At 43.0% G+C, this 22,300-nt stretch overlaps 1 protein-coding gene and 1 non-coding gene across 3 annotated transcripts in view; both read right to left on the minus strand.

Annotated features, from left to right (window-relative positions):
• TSC22D1 (TSC22 domain family member 1) overlaps nucleotides 1-22,300 on the minus strand; it is a 343,824-nt gene that overhangs the window by 100,651 nt on the left and 220,873 nt on the right. The gene's annotated exons all lie outside the window — the stretch shown is intronic.
• LOC128655118 (U5 spliceosomal RNA) lies at nucleotides 11,929-12,043 on the minus strand. Its single transcript, XR_008401673.1, has one exon. It is a non-coding gene; the product is annotated as a U5 spliceosomal RNA (small nuclear RNA).

Here is a 22,300-nt window from a genome sequence, read left to right on the forward strand (position 1 = left end):
AAAAACGTACTGTGCCTTTAAGAAGCATAGAAGATCTATGACAGTTGAAAATTAATAAATTGAAAACAGTTATAGTGTAAACAACACAACTTTAGCAAAGGTTTAATCCCATTAGCAAAGATAACAAATTCTGAAAGCAGGAAACAAATTACAGAATAAACGTTTTTTATCTCAGTCAACTATAATTCTCACAGCTCTGCTGAGAGAAATTACCTCCCTCAAAATAAGTTTTGAAGACCCCTGAGCTCTGTAGAGATGAACCGGATCATGCAGGAAATACAATGAGCTGCTGACTGAAATATTTGATGCGTAGCAAAAGCGCCAAAAAACGTCCCCTCCCCCTCACACACAGCAGTGAGAGAGAACAGAAACTGTCAGAAAAAAGATTAAGCAACTGCCAAGTGGAAAAATAGTGCCCAAACATTTATTCACTCAGTACCTCAGCAAATGAAAACGATTTTACATTCCAGCAAAAACGTTAAACATAATTTCTAGTTATTAAATAGCTTTATGTAATTCTTACAGTGTAATTCTAGTGAAGTACCATTCCCCAGAATACTGAAGTGTAAAGTATACATACATGACATTATATCGGTATGGCAGGATTTTCTCATCAATTCCATTGTCAGAAAATAAAAGCTGCTACATACCTCTATGCAGATTCATCTGCCCGCTGTCCCCTGATCTGAAGTTTACCTCTCCTCAGATGGCCGAGAAACAGCAATATGATCTTAACTACTCCGGCTAAAATCATAGCAAAAACTCTGGTAGATTCTTCTTCAAACTCTGCCAGAGAGGTAATAACACACTCCGGTGCTATTTTAAAATAACAAACTTTTGATTGAAGATATAAAACTAAGTATAATCACCATAGTCCTCTCACACATCCTATCTAGTCGTTGGGTGCAAGAGAATGACTGGGAGTGACGTAGAGGGGAGGAGCTATATGCAGCTCTGCTGGGTGAATCCTCTTGCACTTCCTGTTGGGGAGGAGTAATATCCCAGAAGTAATGATGACCCGTGGACTGATCACACTTAACAGAAGAAAGCCAATACAAAAGCATGTGATCATGGGGCTGTCTTTAGGGACTTAGAAACAGACAGAAATTTAGAGGTTTAAAAGCTTATAAAGTATGTTAATATAACCATGTTGGTTGTGCAAAGCTGGGGAATGGGTAATAAAGGCATTATCTATCTTTTTAAACAATAACAATTTTTGTGTTGACTGTCCCTTTAATGAATGAAAGTGCCCCTGTTTTTAAGATTATGTTTTTGATACTGGGCTTTAAAGTTTACAATCACTTTAAAAAGGAATATAGCCAGGGTACTATACCCCTCTATTTTTCACTCCCAATCTGAAAGGAGATAAGGAAATATTAGGTTGCCTAAATGATTACTTCTGTTCTGTCCTTACACACTGGGGACAAGAGACCTTCACTACAGCATACTACTATATAGAGGGTTAAGTAATTGGCATTATTAAAAATATATAGAGTGTTAAGTAATTGGCATTATTAAAAATAAAAGTGAATAAATCTGTAGGTCCAGATAATACCTGTCCAAGATTTGCACCACAAGCTAATTGGTTTACTCAATCACTGTTCTGGCAAAGGTGCCAGAAGAACGAATAAAAAATAATTTAAAGGGACAGTCTAGTATAAATTAAACTTTCATTATTCCGATAGGACTTTTAATTTTAATCAACTTTCCAATTTACTTTTATCATCAAATTTGCTTTTTCTCTTGGTATTCTTAGTTTAAACTAAACATAGGTAGGCTCATATGCTAATTTCTAAGCCTTTGAGGGCTGCCTCTTATCACATGCTTTTTAAATCTTTTCAACAAAAAGAAAGAAAGTACACATGGGCCATATAGATAACACTGTGTTCAGGCACAGGGAGTTATTTAAGATTTAGCACAAAACAATGCTAAATTTAAGACAATAGATAATAAACAGTCACAGTCATGTGATCAGGGGGCTGGAAGAAGGTTCCTAGATACAAGGTAATCACAGAGGTAAAAAGTGTATTAATATAACTGTGTTGGTTATGCAAAACTGGGGAATGGGTAATAAAGGGATTATCTATCTTTTAAAACAATAACAATTATATGGTAGACTATCCCTTTAAGGCCGCCCACAGAAAAAAACGGGCGGGGAGCTGAAAGCTCTCCCCGTTCAGAAGAAAAGAAAAATCATCAGGTAAGCATAATTTATGTTTTTCTTCTTAAAACAGGGACAGTCCACAGCTGCATTCATTACTTTTGGGAAATCAATACCCAAGCTTAGAGAGGACACTGAATGCATACGGGCGGGAACAAAAAGGCGGCCCATTCTGATGGCACCACAGCCTGACAACCCAGATTTCCAATAAAAAACTACTTCAACAGAAGCAGGAAGAACAAAAGTATGGAGAGAGGACAAGGTAACTACCCAACAATTAGAACCATAAGGATCCCAGTTAGAGAGCACTCTAAATGTTGGACTCCACTAAGCACAAAAGCCTCTGAGGAGACAAAAGTCCCACTCTCTAGAAGCACACAAATAAAAACCTCTCTATGAACAATGGCAAGGGAAACAACAAACAAACCCCCACACCACATACTACCTAATTGAAAGAAGGGAGGAAACAGATAAGAAAGTCCGAAAGAATCTCCAGGAACAATCCCCGAAGATTCAGGGACAAAACAGAGAGAGAAGCCCCTAGCATTACTCGAAAAAGAGTGGCAGCCAGGCTGCAAGAGGACAAAGTCCTGTAGAAAATACTCTACCGACGGAGGAGAGCAAAAAAAAAAAGGAAAAATTCCAGATCACCTCCTACATGGATCCAAAAGGAACCAATGTAAAGTCCTAACCAGAACCAAAGTCAAGGACAAATGGTAGAACAAGACTACCTTACCATAGACAGCAAACTATCACAGAGAAACTGAACATCCATAGATCATAAAAACACCATGGGAGCAGAACAGGAACGGAATATTAACATCCATTTATGCCACAAACGAAAGCCGCAGGCTTCCATCAGATAGGCAGTCAGACTAAACGTCAAACCATAGTAACTAGCTAACCAAGTGGCTAGCAATCTTGTACCAGGACAGTCCTGGAAAGGAACAAGAGAAAAAACTCAGAAAGCAGGGCGGGCCAACTCCCCCCCTACTAGAAAACGGGGCAAGGGAGGACAACACCCTGACCAATAAAGAAGAACCAACTATCCGCTAAGGGAAGGTTCCCGAACCAACTGCAAGGCCTCCCAACCTAAGAAAGGATCCTTCGGGAGATAAGATTACATGGTCGATGCCCAAACAGAGCAGACAGAATTTCTGACCCCTACTCCGATCAAACAGTCCTATCACAGAAGAGACTGTCAATGTCCAAGAGGGATTAAAATATCCCAGCATCGACGAGGCCCAGTGATCAGATAAGGAATCTCTAACCACGAGTTCCTAAGAAAAGGAAGCAGGAAGGAGGCACCAACATCCAGAGAAACTAACTCGGGATCCAGGATACCTATCCTCATTAACCTTCAGAAACCCAAAGGGAAGATACGGTGCAGACAAGAGAAGCCCTCGGCCCACAGAACTCGTAGAGTCAGATGAGGAAAACTACCTCAGGAGGAGTCAACTGTACAGGCGCAGTAGACCAGATCCTTCCAACTAGAAGGAAAACACAGAAACCCAGGAATATTCCAGTAAAGAAATTCCCAGAAAAAAAACTCCATCTCTCCAGAAGAGAGAACAAGAACCGCCTCAGTAGGAAAAAGGCGAGTTTCCCAGGACCGGAAAAACAATGCTACTGAATGCCAGACAGATCCAAGACTATAAAATCTTGAAAACAAAGTAACCGAAATGCCAAGTCAAAGACAAGGATTAGGTTAAAAAAAACTAACCCCCAAAACCAGGAGCCGGATCAAGACCAAAACCCCTGTGGAAAAACCACAAAGTACGTGGAATGAAAATTGCACCAAAATGGATGCAAACCATACCCCCATGGGTCCTGGAACTCTGATCTCTCATGATGTATCCAAGTGGCTGTCCACTCAGCCCCAAAAGGCCTCTAAGATAACGCCCACAAAGTCTGCAGATAAAGGAAGGACCCAAAGAGACCAGAACTCCATGAGTGAAAGAACACGACAGTCTCTAAAGATCCAGTCTGGATCAGCCCTCAGAAAACCTACAGCACAAGGGGTTAACGAATGAACGAGACTCCTAAAACCTCTATTGGTAGACGGCAAGAAAGACTGCATAAGAATCCCCCAGATCCCCAAGTATATAGGATCAAGAAAGGGGATACTGCATGGACAAAAAAACGGTCCCTAAGAACCTAGTCTCCGGGACTAGAAGACCGAAAGTCCTACCCCAAAGGGCATGGGCAAGCTAAAGCATAGCAATCTTCAAACAAGAGGAGAGAAACACTGGCGAGAGACCTGAAGATTGGACAATCCAATTCACAAGGAGTACCAATAGGGGGAAACATCGCCTTCTACACCAGGTACAGGCATCTGATCCTTCCCTAGAAGGGAGGACTCTAGCTCCCGTCCAAAGACCTCAGGAACAACAAATATACTGTCAGAGCAGAATTCTTAATCCCAGTAAATGCAGGGACAAAAAAAACCTAGAAACTTAGGACCAGCCTGATATCCAGGATAGAAAGGCCTATAGCTTATAGAAAACAAGAAAAACAACCTCAGAACAAGAGGTAAACAAATTTAGTACCCAAACAGGACCAGCCTGTTGTCAAGGATACAAAATGTCTGTAAAACCGCAAAAGAACAGAGTGAACTAGTACCCAAACAGGACTAGCCTGCAGACCAGGGTACAACCAAAACAGTTCAAGGGCTAACAGAAAGTTCTAAACCCTAGCAGGGCAAGACTAAACAAACAGACAAGCGACAGACAAATAAGCTTTGAGGCCTAAACATTATCTTAAAATATTTTTTTATGTGACTTCCACCAGAAGCAACAACCATCACGACCATAAAATCGCTAGTTTAAAAATCCCAGAGAACAAAGGAGTTTCCTAAAAGGAAAAGTCTTCAACAGTCTCGAGCTCTGTGAAAAAAAGAAACACATCCTAACCAGATCAAAAGAAAGTAGGCAGCACCCGCAGGTTAACGTCAAAAAGGATAGGAAACCAACAGGGCCAGCCTGACAGAGTCCTAAATCCTCAGGAGCTCAGAACTGGGATTAGAGACACAAACAAAAGACAGTCAGGAGTAGGAACCACAGCCCTCCACTTGTCTAGCGTTGTTCTTCATCAGAATCAGAAGACTGAGGATCCGGAGACCAAAAAAGACTGAATTCCTCCAGAACCTCCAACACCTGCCTCAGCAGTACACACAGGCACGTTATAAATCTAAACACAAAATCCATCTCCGATGGGGCATTGGAAGGCCCCAACCCTGGCGGTAGTACCCCTGAAGCCTCAGAGGGAAATGCTCCCCCAGAGTAAATACCCGGCTCACCTGGCACCCCCAGGTGAAGAGGACACGGATAAGCTCTTAGCTGGCCCTCAAGCTTTAAATGTGCCAACACCAAGAGTATGGCCATGCGCAACCGAGCTGCAACCTCTGGAAAAAATATACCTCCTTCCGGGGAAGGGGTAACGGTATTTGGGACAACTGCCTGTGTAGGAACAGTAATTTCACGGGACACAAAATCCTCAGGGGCGGAAGGCTCAGAGGTCTCCCCAGAGGAAGAAAAAAGCACTCTATTACGGCATACAGAACATAATTGATTGGGCTGAGTTGCCTGGGCCTCCATACAATCTAAACAGGAAACAGAATCTGAATCCAAGAAATCCTCCTCAGAAAAATCAGAGTCCTCCATAACCCGTCCGTACAAAATTTGTACAAAAATAACTGGCACCTCACACCCCCAATGGATGGGGCACTCACCACCTCCTATGACCCAGACAAGCAGAGAAAGACCCTCTCTACCGACCCTCGGTCAAGAATACGGAAATGGGGAACAACAAACATGACCACGCTCGGTCACGAGGTGCAACCTACAGGTCAAGGAAAAGCGTGCCAGTCCCATCAAACTGCGTACCAAAAAATAACCTGAATATTCCATAAAAGCCCTGAAATCCATACACATCAGCAGACAGAATCACATAACAAATATTAAAAGTCCCCCAGTATTCATTAACCCCCTTAGGAGATATTAACCCTCAATTCCACAATGATAAAGGAGTCCCACTGAAACCCTGTATTCTATAATTACATATATTCCACAGTGAAAGGAAAATGAAACGATCTTACCGGAATCTATGCGGTGGAACAGTAACATGGTCCTTCAAGTGTGACAGATACTAGTGTCGCTTCTGACATGAACTTGAGTGCAGAAAGCAGGCAGCGAAATTCGTCAACGCTGATTGCTTACAGTGCTGTTGATATGAGTCGGGATGGTTTTTCAGAAAGACTCTTCCTGCATCTACGGACTCCAACTTTCATCCAAGCTCTCACTGTGAGTTTGATGGGACTACTTAAAACTACCGTCCCAACTCGAAGAGTACAACCCTCCATAAGAGACTATTCTGTTATCTTCTAACACTTCTCTGCCAACCTCCTGTGACAAAGGCAAAGAATGACTGGGGAATGAGAGAAGAGGGGGAGGTATTTAAGCCTTTGGATGGGGTGTCTTTGCCTCCTCCTGGTGGCCAGGTTCTGTATTTCCCAAAAGTAATGAATGCAGCTGTGGACTCTCCCCGTTTTAAGAAGAAAAGAGAGCTTTGCCGTGGGCGGCCAGAGACGATTAGGCTAGTGAGGCAGCCGTGGCAAAGAAAAGGTACGTTTAACATACCATTTTAAAAAGCAATCACTGAAAGTTCTATTTATTTTTAGTGCTGTTAAATCCTAGTGTTATGAAACGCTAGGATTTACCATCACTTTAAGAGACATTTCAAGGTGTTCTCACTGGACTGCAAATTCATGCACATCCAGTTCTTTAACCATTCTAACCTGTTGTGTGTGCGTGTAGTACACATTTTAATATCTCCCTTGCAGGGAGAGCACTGAAAAAGCAAGCACTGACAACAGATTAGCAAAATGTCATGTAAGGCTCTGTAGATACACATGACTTTGGTGTTTGTGAACCATGCTAGGAAAAAAAAATCCCAGACAAAAATGGTTATGCTAAAGCAAATATCTTCTAATCAATCCAATCCATAAGTAGTGCTGGAGTTGCTAAAATAGGCAAAGACTGCAGCTGCACTTGCTTCTGGATAGCAATTATGCTACTGTGACATCTTAACACTATTCTCCTGCTAGTACTGCCCCAATATAAGGGCATGGCAGAGTATCAACAGATACTAATGTGTAGTAGTAGCATTCTCCTGTGCTAGTACAGAAGGCAGCGCCGCGCTCCTGTGCTAGTACAGAAGGCAGCGCCGCGCTCCTGTGCTAGTACAGAAGGCAGCGCCGCGCTCCTGTGCTAGTATAGTCTAACATTTTACATTTTGACTCCTAATACTTTGGATTCTCTACACATATATAACATTCCTTTTCGAGATCCTGTTACCATCATCTAAATATTCAGGCTTCAAATAAGTTTTGTCATTTTGTTCTGCATGCATGCAGAAAGGAATATAATACTGCATTAAGAAATACAATTGGTTATGTGACCGTTCAGAATTTCTAATGATAAAAAAAAAAAGATTTTATGATTTAATATAAAAAAAAAAAAATTGCACTTACAAAATTTTTTTTTTTTTAATAAAAATAGTTGCAGTTATGGAATACTAATTTTAACTTGGTTTACAATCAAAAGCTGCAGGTAACATAATATTTAAAAAGCAGAGGGATTATAAATCTTATTGCAGAAAATGCTTTAAATTTGGAGGCAAAATGTCTCAATGCAAGCTTTTTACCTGCTAAGTTAATGCTGTGTTTTTTTCCTTATTTTCAATCCTGAAAGTTTAAGTTTCCTAATACAACTTCCAGTAAGGTGGTTGAAATCACTGCTTATTGATGTGTAAATTCAAAAGTTATAGATAAGAGAAACTAAAATGAAATTCTTAAACCAACAGGATTAACAAAAAGACAGAACATTTGAACTGGTTTTGAAAAACAGCCCCTAGCTACAACTGAAAATGCCTGAAGTGCAGAGAGAGTCTTTCTTCTGCTGTCAGATTCAAGATTTCAGAACCAGGCTATGCTTTACTCCTATTGTCCAGAACTGCCAAAGCTCTTATATAAAGTGACAGGTTGCACACAGATGATTTACTCTTCTGGGTAAACACAGGCACATTTCATCAGTTGGCAGTTCAAAAAACAGCAATAAATTCATACTTTGCAGCACTGGCAACCATAGGATCAGTACAGTTTTCGCTATAAGCAGGCATCTTGGAGAAACAAATATGGTTGGCCTTATTTTAATATACAAGGGTTTGTTGCAAGCTCCTTTATCTAAATGCCCTGTTGTACAAGTATGAATACTCTCCTTGAAGTATTATGAAGCCAGAAAATAAGGTATTTTCAGCAAGGGATGCTGACCCATGAAAGCAGCATCACAGACAATATATCTCTGGATCTTTCACAAATCAGAGCTGCCTGCATGATAAAATTACTGTGGAGTAGCTGGATCATTGTTTTAGCATACATTCTGAGAGGATGGGCAATATTTTGCTTTATCTGCACAAAAATGAAATAATATTCAACTGCAACAGAAGGGAATACACCCTGACTTTCAAGATAGTCATTACTACTAAAATACAAAACAAAAAAACTATACCTCACTTGAATATGACGTGATCGAGCTTGCACAACCAACAAGGTGCAGACATTCTGCTACAGCAGTCACTAAACACAGCACATTATCCCTCCAATCACATATTGTAGAGGTCAGGAGTTTAATATGGTGGCCTAAAAATGTGGTAAAAGCCATGAGGAGGTGGTAAAGTGGGACAGATGTCACAATTATGTATTGTCCTACATAACATGCAGAGAAAAAACAACCATATGTTGTTTACCACAAAAGCTCTGATGATCCACATGTGAATATGCGCATAATGCGTCGGATACCTGCACCTAGTAGAGCACACCTGTGTAATGATATGAACTAATATAAGATTTATGGTGTGTCTTGTTCTCTCCTTTGGGATGCTCTAGTAGTCCTACATAATACAGTCTAGTGGGTGTGGTTAAAAGCCGGATCCTAAAAGATCATGCTGGATCCATGTCTACTTAAGACAGATATACACAAATGTAAGTATTTTCCATATAAACCTATCCAGACACTTCTGGATCCACCAATATTTTACATGGCACATTAGCCTAATGAGGCAATAGCGGACTAACTTCAACTCATATGGTTATAAGAGGGGATAATAGGCTCAAGAGTATGTAATAGAGATCAACATAACTTGGGTAATACATTATCTCTGATATATGATAACTTGACAAAGCAACTGTGTGTTAGCCTCATAGGTCATTTATTCATATTAACACTAGATATATTGACACACAACACAGGGATCAATTGGCTAGACAGCCCTGATTATACTAAGTATCTATCTTGCCTGTGACAAGATGTGTAGTTTAATAAGATAATTTGCTATATGGGGCAGATGGCGTAACAAGATCCTTAGTTGAATATTATATTTCTGTTGGCTGCTACATAGCAGTGAATTACCTAAAGCCACCTATAACATACAGATAACAGTTATCCTATCCTATATACCCTATTTTTCAAACCTAAAATCTATGTGTTCCAGTAAAGTATTCTGCAGACACAACAGCATACACAATATATACTTTAAATATATTCTGGACTTTTATGTAGCACAAAGCCTCCGAGGAGACAAATCCTGCAGGCTCCAAGTCCACACTTAAACTTACCCCCGACCCGAGGGAAGGGGACTTCCACATACACCCCTAAAGGGAAGAGGAAGAATAACTACTCAACAGAGATCTAAAGACCAACAAGCTAGGGTAAAAGGAACCCTAGCCAAGCTCCAAGCGCAAACCAAGGTGGCAACAGTACAAAAACGCATAGAGAACGAACTCCAACGACCGAACAGAGAGAAGGGAGGAAAAAAACCATACCACTATCTGAATGGCAGTCCAAGGGACCATGTAACGTCCCAACCCTGGAGACCTAGAGAGACAAGGTAGACCCCATCCCTCACACAGCGTGCAAGTCCCACTATGAAAAGGCGAAAGCTAGGAACTGCACCGGGACTCCCACATAGGAAAAAACAAGGGGTTAGAGCATCCAAAACCAGCAGAGAAAGCCCCATGCTGAGGAATGAATCCCCGCGAAGCCTCCCAGTTAAGGAGGGATCACAATATCTAAGTGGTCAAGGCTCAACCAAGCAGACAGACCTCTGACCCGCTCTTCGAGGCAACAAACTCAGCCCCAAGCAACTGACAATGTCCGAGACCAGGAAAATAAACCATTCCCTTGACCACCCAAATCCTCAGTAAGGAAAAAGGAGGAAAATTAAATTGAACGGTCCCAATGGGTAGAGCAAACTCCACCATTTGCTAACAAGACTGGCATGCTAACCAACTAAGCTATGACAGAACATAGGACGAGCTCGGGTTCTAGGACCCAGACACAGATCCTTACCCTACAAGAAGGGACACTCCCAGGTAAGAGAGAGACTACACTGAAACAACAGTCACGGCACAATACCAGAATCCAACCCTTCATGACATCCTGCACGCAGGGCAGGGGGAACCCACTGAACAGAGGAAGACCTACGAGGCACTAGGTGGATACTGTGGTATGCCCCAATCTCCTTAAGGGGAGGAGAAAGCCAAACATGATTGCTCGCCCACAGACATGGAATGTGCGGCAGCAGACAGACGGCAAAGGCAATACCGATTGTAGAGGAACCATCCGGATGCAACAGCCGGCCCTGAAGAAACCAACAGCCATCAAGCACACATTTAAGGTGCAAATAGCTGCTACAGATTGCGACTGCAATCTCCTGCTTGCTAGGTAGCTAAACTACCCATCAGGATATTTCCAAGTCTCCGATAAGAGAAAAACAAAACCCCCTGAAAGGGCAAGTGGAAGTCTAAGAAACTCCCATCTAAGAGATTTGGTCAGATATCCAAGGCAAAAACATGTCCGGAAAACCGGACATCCGGAAACCGGAGCCGGCTACAAGGTAGAAACCCCTGAGGAACCATAGGGATACCTTATATGGAGAACCTGTACCCAAGGAGATGCCACCACAGCCACACCCAAAGGTCCTTGGACACTGGACGGTCGCTAAGCATCCCAGAGACAGAAAGCATGTATCCTAAAGGCTCGAGGGACAACACCCCAGAGTTAGAGCTCAAAACTAGATAATCCAGTTTGATAAGATAAAATAGTCTCTAAACAATCCCTTCAGGATCAACCTCCCGGCAGCCCCCACAGCTCGAGGAATTAACGATGGACGAACCTCCTAATTCCTGTCGAGCGACAGATAAAACCAAGACATCTTAAGTAAGGGTAGCTCCAGGAAAAAAACGGAGACAAACACATTCTCCAGAGCCCCAAAACATGGGAGCAGACGAGAAACAGTAGGAGGAAAAAAAAGGCGCAAATGCCCAACTTCCCGAACAGATGACCCCGCAACCAGCCCCACGAAGGGGAAAAAAGAAGCCTAAGACCCCTTAAGGAAGAGTTACCGTTATCAAGGACTCAAAAAATGCATTCGATAAGAATACCATAGAGGAGATAAAATTGCCCCAACTTGATACCCCAGATGTTCAAGGAATCATCTAAACCTGCAGTCTCATTGGGAATGGAGAACCCTAGCCAAAGGACCTCCGGAACCCCCAGAGTAATCTTTAGCAGGATCTGCTTCTAGAACCCCGCCAACAATCAGTAACAGGACAATGAGTACTGAGTACAATCCCTCTGATGCCCCACCCAAAAGAAGAAATGAGAACCAGCCTGACGTCTAGGAACGAAAGGCCTCCTCTACCAAGTTTGAGCCCTGCAAGGGGCAGAGCCTCAAAAAAGTTTTTAGAACTTATGGATGATCCTCTCCACGGAAATCGTTAGTAAAGGTGAAAGCTTTATTCGATCTGAAGAGAAAACCGAGTATACAAACTCCTCATTTGAGTGAGCAACTCACCACCCAACCAGGACAGCCAGTATATACCGGCACCACGTGGATGATATAGACCTTAAGGAACAGAAAATAGCGCCCGACCAGGACCAGCCTGCTACATAGGGCACTCAGAACTGACCCAGGTCACAGAAAAATCGAACCCAATAGGAATCGACAAAAGGAACTATAGACATAACAATTACTAACACCTTAACATGAAACTTCCACAGAAGCGGCCAAGCGACCACAAAATCGCTAGTATCAAATTCCAGAAAAGAAACGTTTCCCAATGGAGAAATTATAACAGACATGAGCTTCTCAAAAAGAAATAAAATACATCCTCACCGGATCAAAGAAAAAGAGCAGCACCCACAGGTGAACGCCCAAGAAGAATGGGCACACTAACAGGACCAGCCAATCAGAGACCCCATTCTCCCGAAGCTCAAAACTGGAATAAGATAACCAAAAAAGAAATCGGAAACAAGGAGATTAACTTCATCCCCCCACGTCTAACCCAGTTAGCCGTCTGGAACAGAAGACCAAAGAACCTATTAGGATTGGGATCCTCCAGCACCGCCAAAACATGCCGCAGAAGGACACGAAGGCGCCAGTCTATAACGAAAAGCAAGACTTACCTCCGCCGGGGTAACTGATGACCCGACCCGGGGGTTGGCCCCTGAAGCTTCAGAGGAAAACACCTCCCCAGATGGCTGAACTGACCCAGACGATCCCATGGCTGACGAGCCCTAATTAACATTACATGGACAGTATCTCATCAATACTTCTCTCCCAGGAAGTTGTAAAAGCGTCAACGCCATAGAAATGGCCATGCGGAACCGTGCCGTAACCTCTGGTGGAAACAAGCCAACTTCCGGAGAAGGGGTAAAGGCATTAGAGACACCTGCTTGCGTAGCTAAGGAAGGATCTAGGACACGCGCCTCATGGGATGTGGGATCCCCAGGGGTGGATGGCTCAGCGGACTCTAAGTTCGCTGTTGCAGGAGAAGAGAGCACTCTAAAACGGCATTCGGAACATAAATGATGGGCATGGATTACCCGGGCCATCTCATACTCTTTGCAATCAGTAGAATTTAAATCGGAGACATCCGTCTCCAAAAAATCTGAATCCTCCAAATGGCTGGGGCACTCACCACCTCCTGTGACCCAGACAACTAGCGAAACGGACTCTCTCCGTTGCCACGCGGTCAGGAATACAGAAATTGAGTGCAGAACGTGACCACGCCTAGTCACAAGGAACACCGTGCAGGCCAGAGAAAAGCGTGCCAAGGCCACAAGAACCGCGCAGCCTGACAAAAACAAAAGGTCGCTATGTTCTGATAAAGCCGCAAGCCCAAGCGACACTACGCATTAGCAGACAGAATCACATAGAAAACATGATTAAAGTCCCCCTTGTTCAATAACCCCCCTCAGGAGATATTAACCCTTGATTAATATCCCACTGAGACCCTGACTCTTCGTTTACATTACATTAACACGTCAAAGTAAAATTAAACGATCTTACCGGAATCTACACCGTTGAACAGGAACACGGCCCTTCAAGTGTGACAAATAGCCTCGCTTCTGACATGGACTTGAGTGAAGAAAGCAGGCAGTGAAACTCGTCAACGCTGATTGCTAAGGAGCTGTTAACATGAGTCGGGATAGTCTCACAGAAAGACTCTCTCTGCATCTCCGGACTCTAACCTTCATCCATACTCTCACTGAGAGGCTGACAGGATTACTTAAAACTCCAGTCCCATTTCGAAGAATACTACCCTCCATAAGAGATCTTAAATCTTCCGAAACTTCTCTGCCAACCTCCTTTGAAGAAAGGCAAACAATGACTGAGGGATCAGGGAAGTGGGGGAGTTATTTAAGTCTTTGGCTGGGGTGTCTCTGCCTCCTCCTGGTGGCCAGGTTTTAAATTCCCAAAAGTAATGAATACAGCTGTGGACTCTTCCCGTTTAAGAAGAAAAACAATTTATGTAAGAACTTACCTGATAAATTAATTTCTTTCATAATGGCAAGAGTCCATGAGCTAGCGACGTATGGGATATACATTCCTACCAGGAGGGGACAAAGTTTCCCAAACCTCAAATGCCTATAAATACACCTCCCACCACACATATACTTCAGTTTAACGTATAGCCAAGTAGTGAGGTGTAAAACGGAGTAAAAACGCATACAAAAAAGAGGAACTGGAAAAGAATATTGTGCTGTTATACAAAAAAATATAACCACCAAAACAGGGTGGGCCTCATGGACTCTTGCCATCATGAAAGAAATGAATCAGGTAAGTTCTTACATACATTGTTTTCTTTCATGTAAATGGCTATAGTTCATGAGCTAGTAACGTATGGGATAAAATATCCAAGATGTGGAAGTCCAGAGAAGAGTCACTAGAGAGGGAGGGATAAAATAAAAATAGCTATTTCCACTGAGAAATTAAATCCACAAAATAATTTCTTATAAACAGAAGAATCAAACTGAGACAGCTGACTTTTCTACCAAAGACTGCTTCAGAAGAAGCAAATACATCAACATAGTAAAATTTAGTAAATGTATGCCAAGAAGACCAAGTTGCTGCTTTGCAAATCTGATCAACTGAAGCTTCATTCTTAAAAGCCCACGAAGTGGCAACAGATCTAGTAGAATGAGCTGTAATTCTATGAGGCGGAGACGGTCACGTCTCCAAATAAGCCTTGTGAATCAAAAGCTTTAACCAAGATGCCAAAGAAATGGCAGAGGCTTTCGGACCTTTCCTAGAACCAAAAAACATAATTTATGCTTACCCGATAAATTTATTTCTCTTGTAGTGTAGTCAGTCCACGGGTCATCCATTACTTATGGAATACCAATACCAAAGCTAAAGTACACGGATGAAGGGAGGGACAAGGCAGGAACATTAAACAGAAGGAACCACTGCCTGAAGAACCTTTCTCCCAAAAATAGCCTCCGAAGAAGCAAAAGTGTCAAATTTGTAAAATTTTGAAAAGGTGTGAAGCGAAGACCAAGTCGCAGCCTTGCAAATCTGTTCAACAGAGGCCTCATTTTTAAAGGCCCAGGTGGAAGCCACAGCTCTAGTAGAATGAGCTGTAATCCTTTCAGGAGGCTGCTGTCCAGCAGTCTCATAGGCTAAACGTATTATGCTCCGAAGCCAAAAAGAGAGAGAGGTAGCCGAAGCCTTTTGACCTCTTCTCTGTCCAGAGTAAACGACAAACAGGGAAGAAGTTTGACGAAAATCTTTAGTTGCCTGCAAATAGAACTTCAGGGCATGGACTACGTCCAGATTATGCAAAAGTCGTTCCTTCTTTGAAGAAGGGTTAGGACACAGTGATGGAACAACAATCTCTTGATTGATATTCCTGTTAGTAACTACCTTAGGTAAGAACCCAGGTTTAGTACGCAGAACTACCTTGTCTGAATGAAAAATCAGATAAGGAGAATCACAATGTAAGGCAGATAACTCAGAGACTCTTCGAGCCGAGGAAATAGCCATCAAAAACAAAACCTTCCAGGATAACAGCTTGATATCAATGGAATGAAGGGGTTCAAATGGAACGCCTTGAAGAACATTAAGAACTAAGTTTAAGCTCCATGGCGGAGCAACAGTCTTAAACACAGGCTTAATCCTAGTTAAAGCCTGAACGTCTGGAACTTCAGCCAGACGTTTGTGTAGAAGAATAGACAGAGCAGAAATCTGTCCCTTTAACGAACTAGCAGATAAGCCCTTTTCTAAACCCTCTTGTAGAAAGGACAATATCCTAGGAATCCTAACCTTACTCCATGAGTAACTCTTGGATTCGCACCAATATAAATATTTACGCCATATCTTATGGTAAATTTTTCTGGTAACAGGCTTCCTAGCCTGTATTAAAGTATCAATAACCGACTCCGAGAAGCCACGCTTTGATAGAATCAAGCGTTCAATCTCCATGCAGTCAGCCTCAGAGAAATTAGATTTGGATGGTTGAAAGGACCCTGAATTAGAAGGTCCTGTCTCAGAGGCAGAGACCACGGTGGACAGGACGACATGTCCACTAGGTCTGCATACCAGGTCCTGCGTGGCCACGCAGGCACTATCAGAATCACCGAAGCTCTCTCCTGTTTGATCTTGGCAATCAAACGAGGAAGCATCGGGAATGGTGGAAACACATAAGCCATGTTGAAGACCCAAGGGGCTGTCAGAGCATCTATCAGCACCGCTCCCGGGTCCCTGGACCTGGATCCGTAACAAGGAAGCTTGGCGTTCTGGCGAGACGCCATGAGATCCAGATCTGGTTTGCCCCAACGATGAATCAGTTGAGCAAAGACCTCCGGATGAAGTTCCCACTCCCCCGGATGAAAAGTCTGGCGACTTAGAAAATCCGCCTCCCAGTTCTCCACGCCTGGGAGGTAAATCGCTAACAGGTGGCAAGAGTGAGACTCTGCCCAGCGAATTATCTTTGAGACTTCCAACATCGCTAGGGAACTTCTGGTTCCCCCTTGATGGTTGATGTAAGCCACAGTCGTGATGTTGTCCGACTGAAATCTGATGAACCTCAGAGTTGCTAACTGAGGCCAAGCTAGGAGAGCATTGAATATTGCTCTTAATTCCAGAATATTTATTGGGAGGAGTTTCTCCTCCTGAGTCCATAATCCCTGAGCTTTCAGGGAGTTCCAGACTGCGCCCCAGCCTAGAAGGCTGGCGTCTGTTGTTACAATCGTCCAATCTGGCCTGCGAAAGGTCATCCCCTTGGACAGATGTGGCCGAGAAAGCCACCATAGAAGAGAATCTCTGGTCTCTTGATCCAGATTTAGTAGGGAGGACAAATCTGAGTAATCCCCGTTCCACTGACTTAGCATGCACAATTGCAGCGGTCTGAGATGCAGGCACGCAAATGGTACTATGTCCATTGCCGCTACCATTAAGCCGATTACTTCCATGCACTGAGCTACTGACGGGTGTGGAATGGAATGAAGGACACGGCAAGCATTTAGAAGTTTTAATAACCTGGCCTCTGTCAGGTAAATTTTCATCTCTACAGAATCTATAAGAGTCCCTAGAAAGGGAACTCTTGTAAGTGGTAATAGAGAACTCTTTTCCACGTTCACCTTCCACCCATGCGACCTCAGAAATGCCAGAACTATCTCTGTATGAGACTTGGCAGTTTGAAAACTTGACGCTTGTATCAGAATGTCGTCTAGGTACGGAGTCACCGCTATGCCTCGCGGTCTTAGTACCGCCAGAAGTGAGCCCAGAACTTTTGTAAAGATTCTTGGAGCCGTAGCTAATCCGAAGGGAAGAGCTACAAACTGGTAATGCCTGTCTAGGAAAGCAAATCTTAGGTACCGATAATGATCCTTGTGAATCGGTATGTGAAGGTAGGCATCCTTTAAGTCCACTGTGGTCATGTACTGACCCTCTTGGATCATGGGAAGGATGGTTCGAATAGTTTCCATTTTGAATGATGGAACTCTTAGAAATTTGTTTAGGATTTTTAAGTCCAAGATTGGTCTGAAGGTTCCCTCTTTCTTGGGAACCACAAATAGATTTGAATAGAATCCCTGCCCGTGTTCCGTCCGCGGAACTGGGTGGATCACCCCCATTAGTAAGAGGTCTTGTACACAGCGTAGAAACGCCTCTTTCTTTATTTGGTTTGCTGATAACCTTGAAAGATGAAATCTCCCTAGTGGAGGAGAAGTTTTGAAGTCCAGGAGATATCCCTGAGATATGATCTCCAACGCCCAGGGATCCTGGACATCTCTTGCCCAAGCCTGGGCGAAGAGAGAAAGTCTGCCCCCCCACTAGATCCGTTTCCGGTTAGGGGGCCCTCTCTTCATGCTGTCTTGGGGGCAGCAGCAGGTTTCTTGGCCTGCTTGCCCTTGTTCCAGGACTGGTTAACTTTCCAGCCCTGCCTGTAACGAGCAACAGCTCCTTCCTGTTTTGGAGCGGAGGAAGTTGATGCTGCTCCTGCCTTGAAGTTACGAAAGGCACGAAAATTAGACTGTTTGGCCTTTGATTTGGCCCTGTCCTGAGGTAGAGCATGGCCCTTACCTCCCGTAATGTCAGCTATAATTTCTTTCAAGCCGGGCCCGAATAAGGTCTGCCCTTTGAAAGGAATATTAAGCAATTTAGATTTAGAAGTCACGTCAGCTGACCAGGATTTAAGCCATAGCGCTCTGCGCGCTTGGATGGCGAATCCGGAGTTCTTAGTCGTAAGTTTGGTTAAATGTACGACGGCATCAGAAACAAATGCGTTAGCTAGCTTAAGTGCTTTAAGCTTGTTCATAATTTCATCCAATGGAGCTGTGCGAATGGCCTCTTCAAGAGACTCAAACCAGAATGCCGCCGCAGCAGTGACAGGCACAATGCATGCAAGGGGCTGTAAGATAAAACCTTGTTGAACAAACATTTTCTTAAGGTAACCCTCTAATTTCTTATCCATTGGATCTGAAAAGGCACAACTATCCTCCACCGGGATAGTGGTACGCTTAGCTAAAGTAGAAACTGCTCCCTCCACCTTAGGGACCGTCTGCCATAAGTCTCGTGTGGTGGCGTCTATTGGGAACATTTTCCTAAATATGGGAGGAGGGGAAAAAGGCACACCAGGTCTATCCCACTCCTTGCTAATAATCTCTGTAAGCCTTTTAGGTATAGGAAACACGTCAGTACACACCGGTACCGCATAGTATCTATCCAACCTACATAATTTTTCTGGAATTGCAACCGTGTTACAATCATTCAGAGCCGCTAATACCTCCCCTAGCAATATGCGGAGGTTCTCAAGCTTAAATTTAAAATTAGAAATTTGCATACAAAGAGAGAAGCGCTCTACCAGGAACGAACAACAGCTCAGTGGCTTGTTCTATGGCGATTTACCACCCGGAGGCAGCCTCTTTTAGACCAGTGTGCTTTTCACAGAAGAAAACTTTCCTGAAGTATATCAGTCTGATCCCGCCAAGTAAGGTCAGTCCAGCCCCGAAATACCAGGCAATTCTCCTCTGAACAAGGAACATGACAACCCCAGACGATCGTTTCGGCCTCCTATGGGCCTCGTCAGTGAGGTGCAGCCACATTCCTCTAAGCACACTGGGCAAGGAGTCCACGTCTGGTTTCCCCCATCACCCATAGGGAGACTTCCCCAGGGTCATAATAATTTTCATACAAAGAGAGAAGCGCTCTACCAGGAACGAACAACAGCTCAGTGGCTTGTTCTATGGCGATTTACCACCCGGAGGCAGCCTCTTTTAGACCAGTGTGCTTTTCACATGACAACCCCAGACGATCGTTTCGGCCTCCTATGGGCCTCGTCAGTGAGGTGCAGCCACATTCCTCTTGGCGGGATCAGACTGATATACTTCAGGAAAGTTTTCTTCTGTGAAAAGCACACTGGTCTAAAAGAGGCTGCTTCCGGGTGGTAAATCGCCATAGAACAAGCCACTGAGCTGTTGTTCGTTCCTGGTAGAGCGCTTCTCTCTTTGTATGCAAATTATTATGACCCTGGGGAAGTCTCCCTATAGGTGATGGGGGAAACCAGACGTGGACTCCTTGCCCAGTGTGCTTAGAGGAATGTGGCTGCACCTCACTGACGAGGCCCATAGGAGGCCGAAACGATCGTCTGGGGTTGTCATGTTCCTTGTTCAGAGGAGAATTGCCTGGTATTTCGGGGCTGGACTGACCTTACTTGGCGGGATCAGACTGATATACTTCAGGAAAGTTTTCTTCTGTGAAAAGCACACTGGTCTAAAAGAGGCTGCCTCCGGGTGGTAAATCGCCATAGAACAAGCCACTGAGCTGTTGTTCGTTCCTGGTAGAGCGCTTCTCTCTTTGTATGCAAATTTCTAATTTTAAATTTGTATTAAAATTAGAAATCTCTGAATCCAGTCTCCCTGGATCAGATCCGTCACCCACAGAATGAAGCTCTCCGTCTTCACGTTCTGCAAACTGTGACGCAGTATCTGACATGGCTCTCACCTCATCCGCGCGCTCTGTCCTTAACCAAGAGCTATCGCGCTTGCCTCTTAATTCTGGCAATTTAGATAATACTTCTGTCATAACAGTAGCCATGTCTTGCAAAGTGATTTGTAAGGGCCTCCCTGATGTACTTGGCGCCACAAAATCACGCACCTCCTGAGCGGGAGGCGAAGGTACTGACACGTGAGGAGAGTTAGTCGGCATAACTTCCCCCTCGTTGTCTGGTGATAATTTCTTTACATGTAAAGATTGACTTTTATTTTAAGTAGCATCAATGCAATTAGTACACAAATTTCTATTGGGCTCCACATTGGCCTTTAAACATAGTGAACAAAGAGATTCATCTGTGTCAGACATGTTTAAACAGACTAGCAATGAGACTAGCAAGCTTGGAAATACTTTTCTAAATAAATTTACAAGCAATATAAAAAACGCTACTGTGCCTTTAAGAAGCACAAAAAGCTGTCACAGTTGAAATAACAATGAACAAAAATAGTTATAGCAACCAATTTTTCACAGTAAATGTATTAAGTTAGCAAAGGATTGCACCCACCAGCAAATGGATGATTAACCCCTTAATACCCAAAAACGGATAACAATTTAATAATTAACGTTTTTCTCACAGTCAAAACACACTGTCACAGGTCTGCTGTGACTGATTACCTCCCTCAAAATAAATTTTGAAGACCCCTGAGCTCTCTAGAGACGATCTGGATCATGGAGGATGAAGTAGACAGATTGTGACTGAATTTTTACTGCGCAAAAAAGCGCTAAAATAGGCCCCTCCCACTCATATTACAACAGTGGGGAAGCTCAGAAAACTGTTTCTATGCAGAAAACAAAGATGGCCATGTGGTAAAAATCATGCCCCAATAAGTTTTATCACCAAGTACCTCACAAAAAACGATTAACATGCCAGTAAACGTTTTAGACATACATTTGAAAAGTTATGAATTGTTATTAATAAGCCTGCTACCAGTCGCTTTTACTGCAGTTAAGGCTCATACATTATTTCAGTATTAACAGTATTTTCAGAGTCAATTCCATTCCTTAGAAAAAATACATTCAGTGTACACACACTCATCAGCCTAATACCAGTCGCTATCACTGCATTTAAGGCTGAACTTACTTTACATTGGTATCAGCAGTATTTTCTCAGTCAATTCCATTCCTCAGAAAAATAATTTACTGCACATACCTCTTTTGCAGGGGGGCCCTGCATGCTATTCCCCTTCTCTGAAGTTACCTCACTCCTCAGATGAGAACAGCCAGTGGATCTTAGTTACGTCTGCTAAGATCATAGAAAACGCAGGCAGATTCTTCTTCTAATGCTGCCTGAGAATAAACAGCACACTCCGGTGCCATTTAAAATAAACTTTTGATTGTAGAAATAAACTAAGTTAAAAAACACCACAGACCTCTCACAGCGACCTATCTTTAGTTAGGCTGCAAGAGAATGACTGAATATGACATGTGAGGGGAGGAGCTATATAGCAGCTCTGCTTGGGTGATTCTCTTGCAGCTTCCTGTTAGGAAGAGATATATTCCATAAGTAATGGATGACCCGTGGACTGACTACACTTAACAAGAGAAAAAGACAACAAATAGACTAGAAGTCTTCCTGAAATCCTTAGTAGCCTTCACATAGTATTTCAAAGCTCTTACCACATCCAAAAAAATGTAACAATTTCTCAAGAGAATTCTTAGGATTCGGACACAAAGAAGGAACAACAATTTCCCTACTAATGTTAAAATTCACAATCTTAGGAAGAAATTTAAACTCAGTCCGCAAAACAGCTTTATCCTGATGGAAAATCAGAAAAGGAGATCCACAAGAGAGCAGACAATTCAGAAACTTTTCTAGCAGAAGAGATAGCCAAAAGGAACAACACTTTCCAAGAAAGTAGTTGAATATCCAAAGAATGCATAGGCTCAAAAGGAGGAGCCTGCAAAACCTTCAAAACCAAATTAAGACTCCATGGAGAAGAAATTGACTTAATAACAGGCTTGATAAGGACCAACGCCTGAACAAAACAGTGCATATCAGGAATTTTAGCAATCTTTCTATGAAATAAAACAGAAAGAGCAGAGATTTGTCCCTTCAAAGTACTTGCAGACAAACCTTTATCCAAACCATCCTGAAAAAAATGTAAAATTCTAGGAATTCTAAAAGAATACCAAGAGAATTTATGAGAACACCATGAAATATAGGTTATCCACACCAGATAATAAAGCTTCCTTGAAACAGACTTACAAGCCTGCAACATAGTATTGATCACTGAGCCAGAGAAACCT

The sequence above is a fragment of the Bombina bombina genome, chromosome 3 (assembly GCF_027579735.1).
Source record: "Bombina bombina isolate aBomBom1 chromosome 3, aBomBom1.pri, whole genome shotgun sequence".
Lineage (NCBI taxonomy): Eukaryota > Metazoa > Chordata > Amphibia > Anura > Bombinatoridae > Bombina > Bombina bombina.